The 9563-nt window shown below is 47.1% G+C and overlaps 1 pseudogene; it reads left to right on the top strand.

Moving 5' to 3' along the window:
* The first annotated feature begins 6294 nt into the window (after positions 1–6294).
* LOC148508426 (uncharacterized) overlaps positions 6295–9563 on the top strand; it is a 41167-nt pseudogene continuing 37898 nt past the window's right edge.

The raw sequence follows: 9563 nt of genomic DNA, 5'->3' as shown, positions 1-9563 counted from the left end.
GGAGGCGTTCCCATGGGAACGCCTACCGTCTGGGTCCAGCCCCACTGACATCACTAGATACACTGATAGAGCCAAAAGCACTCCAGGGCTTGCGGAAGCGAGACCCTACCGCAGAGTCTCGTCGCAAGCCCGATGGTCGCTCGCTATAGCTGTGGGTAGTTACCCACAGCTATGCGAGCGGCCAGGAGGCAGCTCCAAAAAGGAGCAGGGACGGCCCTGATTCAGAGCGAGCGCTCTGTCAGAGCGTCAGTCTCTGAATCAGGGCCAGAGTGCGGATAATTTTTGACTCGCATATACAGTATATAGATATATATATCGCATATATATAGATAGATAGATATATTGTAACTCAATAATAGTAGTGGCGCTAAACCAAGTAATCAAGTGTGATTTCACTGGCAAAGCAAGTCTATGAAACCAAAAGTGAATCCCTCTTCTGTAACAAATCCCCCCGAACTTCAGGCCACCTTTAAGCAGAGTCCTACAATTTACATATGTGGTAATTCTGTAACAAATGAAAGCAATAGGCGACTCCTAGTGCAGTAATTTAAGGCGCATATCCACTACATGATAAAAATGAACGATTGAACGATTACGACATCCTTATCGTTCAATCTTTCATTAATCGTGGAGTGAATATGCCGGCAACAGCTCTCACTGTCATCGCTTGAACATACAGGCCAACCTGATCTCGACAGATTGTGCATGTTCGGGGATGAGGGAGAGTGCCTACACATATCGTTCAGTGTAGGCACATTAACCACTGCACAGTATGATGTACGATTACGATGTTGTAATTGTACAGTTGTTCTACAATCGTGTAGGGGATAAGCACCTTTAGTGAAGTTTGGACATATGTTACCAAATCCACACAAACTATGTGATAAACCCAAAAGATTACCTTGGGTATAACTCATTTGTTAACTGTGATCCATCAAAAGGTGGAGCAAATCTCAGACTCCAAACATCTTAGGAGCTCCAAAATGTGAGAGTGACAAATATAATTATACATTTTAAAAAATATCTTTCTACACTATCTAGCTATAGCTAAGCTACTGCTGAAGAAGTTATCAGAAATTCCTTACTAACCTGAGGATGCGACACATTGGGCCTGATTCAGAGGTGGTCGCAGACGAGGTCGCGGATGCTTCTGTTGGCTGCCGCCCGTCTGCCACTACAAATCCCTTCCCTAGTGTAGGCAGGTGCAACTGAGACACCCTATTTGAGCATATGTAGAAGACACCATTTGTTGCATCAGTCCAGTGGCAGGTGGAGATTTTCTGTCTGAGAATGGTCTCCAAAGCGAATGATTGAATTTCTGGGTATGCAAACACTTCAGCGACATGCCTAGGACCAGGACTGCCATTAGATATTGTGGGGCCCGGGACTTACAAAATAGGCAGGGCCCTACTCCCCCTTCCCCTGCTACCGCTAAGTCTCACGAGTCAAGACTTACCTTATTGTCTTAAAGAATGCTCCTTCCTTCTGGCTTCTCATCCAGGTACAGCTGGTGCTGCTCCTAACACACCGCAGCTCCTCTGACCTCCAGCAGCGTGGCATGATGTCATGACATCATGTGCGCCGTCTCCAAAGGAATAAAAAATGAATGAACAAGGGCAGAGGCAAACGCAAGATTTTCTGAGGAAGAGAGGGTTGTAATATATATGTATATACATTAAAAAAAAAAAAATATATATATATATATATATATATTAGATATATAGTATACACACATATACAGTATATGTGTGTTTATTAAACATATATATATATATATATATATATAATGTATATAGCAAATATGTACATATTATGGCACACATACACACTGACACATATACAGTATACACACACTAACACACATATATACACACTAACATACATACACATATATGCACACTGACACAAACATACACATATATTCACACTAACACTATATACACTAACATACATACACACATACATTAACATACATACACATATATACACACTAACACATATATACAGTCATACACATGCTAAAACACATACATATGATACAGTACTTATTACTCACTGATGCAACAGCAGGATGCTGATGGGGCTGGGCCGTGATCCTTGCATCATTAGGCTCTGCCCCCTCGGCAACGGCGCGGTTTGTGGGTGTATGGGGGCGGGGTTTAGAGCATTGGCTCCGCCCCCATTGCGGTAACGGATTAAACTTTGAAGAGGGGAATCGGCCCATGGTAAGGTTAGGGACGTATTGCGGGCTGTGCATCGGGGTAGGAGCGAGCGTGGGCCCCCTCCCATTCTACCATTGTCCGGGCTCAGGACTCCAGTCCCAGCAGACCCCCCCTGATGGCGGCCCTGCCTAGGACACTCCAATCACACGCCTATAACATGGACCATCTCCGTGCGCTTGTTTAGTCAACTCTCAGTCACTGCCCAGCGCTTTTCTAAGATATCTCTGATCCTGCCAGAGCCAGATATACACTTCATGGGGCCCTAGGCAAGTTACCGGTCTGGGGCCCCCCCACCTGTCCCTACAAGAAAAAATAAAGAAAACATTTACATAAACTAAAGATATTCTGCAAGGAATAAAGCATTTTTTACATTTATTTTAATTTGCTGAAAGAACAGGTATTGTGGCGATACAAGTACCACCATAATACTTGTGCTGTTATTAAGGGGAAGCTTCACTGGCAAAAACTGGCATAATTTATGCCCGTCAGGGATTTCGCCAGCGACAGCAGCATTATAGAGAAAAAAAAATTTAAAACAGAAGATTGTGTTTACCTGCCATTCTCAGGTTTACTGAAGGTGACGGAGTCCTGATGGTCGATGATCAGAAGCGGCGAGGAGAACCCTGAGAATGGCAGGTAAGTACAATCTTCTGTTTTAAATTATTTTTTTTCTCTATAATGCTGCTGTGGCTGGCGAAAACCCTGATGGAAGTAAAATATGGCAGTTTTCGCCAGCAACAGCAATATTAAAGAGAAAAAAATTATTTAAAACAGATGAATGTGCTTACCTGCCATTCTCAGGTTTCTCCACGCCACTTCTGATCGTCGACCATCAGGACTCAGGGCCTGATTCAGACCCGGACGCTATTTGCGTTCGCTCGCTGGCTAAAAGGGGACGGCTATTTAAATCATGTGCTCGCACTGCATCGCGTAAAGGCTACCCACTAAGTAATAGCGAGCGGCCGCACTATGCGCTCGCACCTGTATAAAGACGCACCTTTGCCACTCGCAACACACGTCATCTCCGGCAGTTGTAGGATTAATCGGAAACATTGAGAGCCATCGGAGCTGCTCGCAGCGCTTGTGGTAGCCTTTTCCCACCACAACATTGCGAACAGTTCTGGCTAAAATACAACCCAGTCACGTGTGTAATGACGCTACTTTGCTAATTATGCACACCCATTAAACGCCGTTCTGACGGTCGGGCACGCCTGCGTTCACACATCCACACCACCATTTTCAAGCACCTTCCCCTGTTACCACCCACAAACGGCACTATCTGTCACTCAAAATAACAACCTGACTGCGGGCTACGGGCGAGCACTTTCCCATCGCAATGACTGGTTCGTGCACGCACATTGCGACTCATATGCATGCGCAGATTGCGAAAAATCGCTCAATGCGAGCGAGCGCAGCATACTGTAGCGTCCGGGTCTGAATCAGGCCCTCAGTCGCCTTCAGTAGAAAAGGAGGCGGAAGGTAAGGAGTGAAGGAGGGACAAGTAAAAGAAAAAAGGGGGTGGTGAAAGGAGGAACAGGGTAAGAGGAACAGTGGTTTGTGAGGGGCACAATGGAAAGGTGGGTGGTGGAGGAAGACAGAATTAGGTGGGGGGACAGATATAAAAGGAGACACATGCAAATGAAGGAGGAAAACACAGGCCAGACACACACTAAGATGATACAGAGATACACTGGGGCGGGATGCACTAACGTCAGAAATGCAGTCAAACCCCCCAAAATGCAGTTTTCGGGGGTCTGACTGCATTTCTTATATGCATCACGATACGATACATTCCGGGGCTTTGATGCAGTGGGCAATGCCATCTTCAGATGCCCAATGGGCTTCTATTCGCGACTGCCCCTCTGGGAGGGATCCAATCGGATACCTCCCAGCACCCCCCCCTGCAGTGCGTGTCTTTCTGCGCATGCACAGCAGGATGCCCGGGGGAATTCATTTGCAAAGGACCGCTCTTACCAAGAGGGCTGTCCTTTGCATTTTCCTTCATGGATACCGGCGTAACCAACGCCAGCATGCATGCATGAATGCGAAAAGTGGTAGGATGCATCGTATCCTGAATGCAAAGCGTTATGCATCCCACCATTGGAGACATACACACCTGTGACTGGAGGGAGCACATGGAGACTGCTGGTGGGGAGCAGGGGGACATGGAGACATACATACTGCTGGTGGGGAGCAGGGGGACATTGAGACATACATACTGCTGGTGGGGAGCAGGGGGACATGGAGACATACACACTGCTGGTGGGAGGGGGACATGGAGACATACATACTGCTGGTGGGGAGCAGGGGGACATGGAGACATACACACTGCTGGTGGGAGGGGGACATGGAGACATACATACTGCTGGTGGGAGGGGGACATGGAGACATACATACTGCTGGTGGATAGCAGGGGGACATGGAGACATACATACTGCTGGTGGGGGGTAGGGGGACATGGAGACATACACACCTGTGACTGGGGGGAGCACATGGAGACTGCTGGTGGGGAGCAGGGGGACATGGAGACATACATACTGCTGGTGGGGAGCAGGGGGACATTGTGACATACATACTGCTGGTGGGGAGCAGGGGGACATGGAGACATACACACTGCTGGTGGGAGGGGGACATGGAGACATACATACTGCTGGTGGGGAGCAGGGGGACATGGAGACATACACACTGCTGGTGGGAGGGGGACATGGAGACATACATACTGCTGGTAGGAGGGGGACATGGAGACATACATACTGCTAGTGGGGAGCAGGGGGACATGGAGACATACACACTGCTAGTGGGAGGGGGACATGGAGACATACATACTGCTGGTGGGAGGGGGACATGGAGACATACATACTGCTGGTGGGGAGCAGGGGGACATGGAGACATACATACTGCTGGTGGGGAGCAGGGGGACATGGAGACATACATACTGCTGGTGGGGGGCAGGGGGACATGGAGACATACATACTGCTGGTGGGGGGCAGGGGGACATGGAGACATACACATCTGTGACTGGGGGGAGCACATGGAGACTGCTGGTGGGGAGCAGGGGGACATGGAGACATACACACTGCTGGTGGGGAGCAGGGGGACATGGAGACATACACACTGCTGGTGGGAGGGGGACATGGAGACATACATACTGCTGGTAGGAGGGGGACATGGAGACATACATACTGCTGGTGGGGAGCAGGGGGACATGGAGACATACACACTGCTGGTGGGAGGGGGACATGGAGACATACATACTGCTGGTGGGAGGGGGACATGGAGACATACATACTGCTGGTGGGGAGCAGGGGGACATGGAGACATACATACTGCTGGTGGGGGGCAGGGGGACATGGAGACATACACATCTGTGACTGGGGGGAGCACATGGAGACTGCTGGTGGGGAGCAGGGGGACATGGAGACATACACACTGCTGGTGGGGGGCAGGGGGACATGGAGACATACACACCTGTGACTGGGGGGAGCACATGGAGACTGCTGGTGGGGAGCAGGGGGACATGGAGACATACACACTGCTGGTGGGGAGCAGGGGGACATGGAGACATACACACTGCTGGTGGGAGGGGGACATGGAGACATACATACTGCTGGTGGGGAGCAGGGGGACATGGAGACATACATACTACTGGTGGGGAGCAGGGGGACATGGAGACATACACACCTGTGACTGGGGGGAGCACATGGAGACTGCTGGTGGGGAGCAGGGGGACATGGAGACATATATACTGCTGGTGGGGAGCAGGGGGACATGGAGACATATGTGATAGCCTATTAAAATAAGATTATTCTACAAAAGGGCATAGAGGCTAATGCCATTTTGAATAAAGTTTATTTAAATAAAAAAAAAAAACAGCAGTTTGAGGAGTGACAGTTGGAGCGGTTGTGAGGACAGAGCTGATGATGCCATGGAGCAGAGATGAGCAGATGACAGAGACTAAGCAGAAGGAGAGACAGCAGTGGGAGAGCAACATAAGTAAAATAGAGTCAAATTAAGAACTGTAAGGAGTCAAATCGTGATCCTGCTGACACCCTCAGTTAAGAGAGCGCACAGCATGTGTCAGAGAAAAGACTTTATACCTTTGTCTGATTCACCTTCATCTGAGGGGACACTGGCTCAGCAACGTTCATTGGACTGGGTGAGATAAATCCTTTAAATATATATATATATATATATTTTGAAATCTCCACTGCACAGGACTTTATCCTATAGAGGCTATACCTACACAGCGGATTCCACAGGAAGTAGTTCCAGTTTGTTTGATACAACCAGCTTTAATATATGTGCTGCAATATTTTGCTCAATGCTACAAGGAGTTTTACATCCTGAATCCTACAGCATAACAAGATAATTGGGCCCCAACGTGCACATAAAGACCCCCTGTAGTATCCTTGGCCACACCAAAGTTATCTTGGACTTTACTAATGTCTATGCATAGATTTATTATATTGGTTTATTTTAGTAATGTAGTATTAAGCTAAAATGTTGTTATATATTTTCCATATGTGTGATGACCTTAATATATACAAACTGTGATTTCATTAGATTGTGTGAGTTTAAATAAGCTGAATCCATTCTCTCTCCTCTTCACCATAACCAATTCCTATTCCTAGTTATGGAATAAACTGTTTTATTCTTTTATGCAAAGCTCTGTCTACCCTTCTTTGTGTCTGCCTGGGAAATGCTTGCCTCTCTGCCGGGATAGTGTTTAGGGAAAAGCTGCTGTCAAAGGAAGAATACCCTACCAAGGTAACTCTGACCTGTACCTACACAAATCATTTGCACCCTTTTCACACCAGGGTATTACATTTGGCGTCCTCGAACAGGATTTTCAGAGTCAAAAGCAAGCCATACTCTCAGCACAAAGGAAATGTCACAAGACAGGCACACGAGGGGCACCAGCACCCAATGGTGAAGATCCATTAAGAGCAGCCCCAGTTATGACTCTTGCTACCCCAATTACCATGCCATGCTACTTTGGGGCCCCTTGGCTCCCAACCTACACAGGTATTGCCCACAGCACTGAAACCAGCATCTTAGGAGAATTCAAGAGAAAAATGCAGTCCATGTTTCGTCTGTACCCATTGAATATGCAACCACAGATGGAGATCTTGATGGGACAGTTGAAAGGACCTGCGCTAAAAGAGGTAACTTCCGGGCCTACTGAGGAGAAGAAGACTGTGGACCAGATCCTCCAAAGACTTGGTACCATCTTTGACACAAGGATGGTGTCAGAACTTAAAATGCACTTCTATGCTCGAAAGCAACTACCGGGAGAATCTCTCTGGGATTATGCCCTAAGCCTGCAGGAAGCACTCAGAGATGTTCAGCATGCAGACCCTGAAGAAGTGCATGGCAAAGACAAAATGTTGTTGGACCAATTTATTGAAGGTGCAAGGGATGAAGTTGTAAAAACTCAGCTGCAATTACTGAGATTGCAAAAACCTGATAGCACATTCCTGGATTTTAAAGAGGCCGCGATTAAAGTTCTAGGCTCCAGCCTTTCCTCCGAAGTTGCTCCTCAAGTCTCTTTTCCAGAGTTGCTGGAGTATCGAGAGAATTCTGATTCCCAGGAGTCAAGTTTTAAAGGAGCTACTTACCCACTTGGGGTGAAAGGAGTGACAGTGCATCATACGCAGGCATGCATACCTGACTCCACTAGTGAATTACATGCTCAGCTGGCTGAACTGACACACAGTGTGACAAAAATGTGTAGAGAGCTGCAGAGTATGAAAAGACAGCAGGCACAGCTCCAGTAAGAAATTGAATGGTGCCAAGAGAGACAACAGAACAGTTCCCAAAGGGACATCCATAGCAGCATGGCAAGACTTTCTTCCAACTGCTTTGCTTCTCAAGGACAACCTATTTTCCAAAGTGATGACCGAAGCAGACATATTAAGAGAGAATGTGAGCAGCCAGGCCGTTTAAACTCCAAAACCTTGTGGTCACCCCGTTATGTTGGCCAAGCCCAGTGGTTCCAGTTTACATCAATGGAGTATCAATGCATGCTCTCTTAGACACTGGCTCACAAGTGACCACAATACAAGCAAACCAGTTTGAGCAGCACTGGGGGGAGGAACAGATGTTTCCATCAACTTCCACATTAAAAAACCCGATTTCCAGTAATGGGCATTGCATCCCTTGCAAAGGATACTGGGAAGCTGAAGTTCGAATTGGACGAACAGTGTTATCCCAGCAAGGCTTCATAATCACCACTGTCCAAGATGATGGATTGCCTCCAGTGAAGGTGGGCATGAATGTGCTGCGCAACTTTTGTGAGGAACTTGTAGCGGCACTCAGAGGAGAGAAGCATACTGTCTGGCTTTCAGAGAAGCAAAGCCTTTCACCTGGGAAAGACAAAAGGAAAGGAGGCATGATGCCCAGACTACCTGCAAGAGAGAAAGATGGACAAGATGAAGCTTGTCAAAAAGAGGCAGAGATCCCCATTTCCAGTCTCCAGATTATCCGGCAGAATGCTTCACTATTGGACATGAATCATTTAGCATCCAGTTCTAGAGGCCTTAAGCAACCCAAACAAGTTGCCAGGTGTGAAAATTTGCAAGGCAACAGTCAGTTGATAAGACACCTCAAAGCCTTTCTGAGGAATGGGAAATACTTGACGAAGCAACAAAGGCAAGAATCCGATCCAGAACTTGTGAAGCTGTTGAGGCAGCAAGAAAGGCTGTTTGAAGAGAAGGGACAGTTGTTTCAATGCAGTGTGGATCCCAAAACTAACTACAGGAATATTCAACTTGTGGTCCCAAAGAAAAGAGCCCGTTTTGTGTTACAAAAATATCATGACCAGTCCGGGCACCCTGGGCGCAGAAGGATGGAAGTAGGCATCTGGAAAAAGATATTTTGGGTTGGCATGAGAGAAGACATTAAGAGATGGTGCCGGAACTGTCCGACCTGCACTGTAAGAAGGACATCATACCCTTCATTTGTCCAGAATACATGGTCCCATATTGACTGTGTTGATGAATTCCAAGGAGAAATGAAAGAGGTACATAAAGTCAATGTACAGCAGATGAGAGTGTTATGTCACCTACAAGCAGAGAAGAACAACAGAGCTTGGAGAACAGAAAGCCACCATAATCAGTTTAAGGTCTGTACAGCCTGTCCCAGAGAAAGTACAGAAAGATTCCAAGACTTATCAATGGCAGAGAGGTTGGGGTTTCCTAGCAAAATTTTATGACCTCACATTTTGCCAGGGTTTGATCTGTTGCTTTAGGGAGCATCTGTCAATGTAGAACAGGAGCCCCAAATATAATTACCTGATAGATGTATGCAGTGATGTGAATATTATGTAATTTATATGCAATT

The sequence above is a fragment of the Taudactylus pleione genome, unplaced genomic scaffold (assembly GCF_031769625.1).
Source record: "Taudactylus pleione unplaced genomic scaffold, aTauple2 ptg000366l, whole genome shotgun sequence".
In the NCBI taxonomy this organism is placed as follows: domain Eukaryota; kingdom Metazoa; phylum Chordata; class Amphibia; order Anura; family Myobatrachidae; genus Taudactylus; species Taudactylus pleione.
Note: the sequence above shows the minus strand (reverse complement) of the source record. Positions and strands in the feature narration are given on the sequence as shown.